Raw genomic sequence first — 1,179 nt, forward strand, 5'->3', positions numbered from 1 at the left:
CCTGATCCAATTTAAAATGGACAGAGGACCTAAATAGACATTTTCCAAAGAAGACATACAGATGGCCAACAAGTACATGAAAAGATGCTCAACATCACTAATCATCAGGGAAATGCAAATCACAAAACCACAGAGACATCACCTTACACACATTATAGTGGCAATTATCAAAAAGGCAAGAGATAAGTTGTTGGCAAGGATGTGGAGAAAAGGGAACCCTTGTGCACTGTTGGATGGGAATGTGAATTGGTACAGCCACTATGTAAAACAGTCTGAATGTTCCTCACAAAGTTAATAATAGAGCTACCATATGATCCAACAATCTCACATCTGGGTGTATATCCAAAGGAAATGAAATCAGATTCTTGAAGAGATAGCAGCACTCCCATGTTCATTGCAGCATTGTTCACAATAGCCAAGATATGAAAACAACCTGTGTCCATCAACAGATGAATGGCTAAAGAAGATATTATATCATATATACACATATATGAAGATTTGAAAAAGAACATATGAATATATGAGAAGGAAGAACATCCTGCCATTTGTGACAAGAATATATCTTGAGGGCATCAAACTAAATGAGATAAGCCAGACAAAGACAAATACCATATTATTTTACTTATATGTGGAATCTAAAAGAGCCTAAATTACAGAAACAGAATAGAATGGTAGTTGCCAGGGGTTAGGGGTGGGTGGTGGGAATGGGGTGATGTTGATCAAAGAATACAATTTTCAGTAATAAGATGAATAAGTTCTGAGGATCTAATGTATACTGTGTGATTATAGTTAATATTGTATTATATACATGAAAGTTACTAAGAGAGTAAATCTTAAATTTTTTAACCACAAAAAAGAAATGGTAATTTTGAGGTGCTGGAGATGTTAACTAACCCTCCTATGGTAACCATTTTGCAGTATATAAATATATCAAATCATCATACTACACTTTACACTTGCACAGTGTTATATGTCAATTATATTGCGATAAAGCTGAAAAAATGAAATACCCATGAGTCCATACTGATAGCAGTAAATGACTAAATAAATAAATGGGGGAGAATAGACAAATCTTTCTTACAAAGGAATTCCAAATCATTCATGTAGATATTCCGCCCTCAAGGAGGGGGAGCATAACAGTTGGCTGCACATAGTGACTTTCTTCCTAAGACTGTATAG

At 34.9% G+C, this 1,179-nt stretch overlaps 1 protein-coding gene across 2 annotated transcripts in view; it reads left to right on the forward strand.

The window, feature by feature from the left end:
* The window catches only part of FRMD4B (FERM domain containing 4B), a 307,013-nt gene that overhangs the window by 26,144 nt on the left and 279,690 nt on the right, over positions 1-1,179 (forward strand). The gene's annotated exons all lie outside the window — the stretch shown is intronic.

The sequence above is a fragment of the Pteropus alecto genome, unplaced genomic scaffold, assembly GCF_000325575.1.
Source record: "Pteropus alecto unplaced genomic scaffold, ASM32557v1 scaffold75, whole genome shotgun sequence".
Classification (NCBI taxonomy): domain Eukaryota; kingdom Metazoa; phylum Chordata; class Mammalia; order Chiroptera; family Pteropodidae; genus Pteropus; species Pteropus alecto.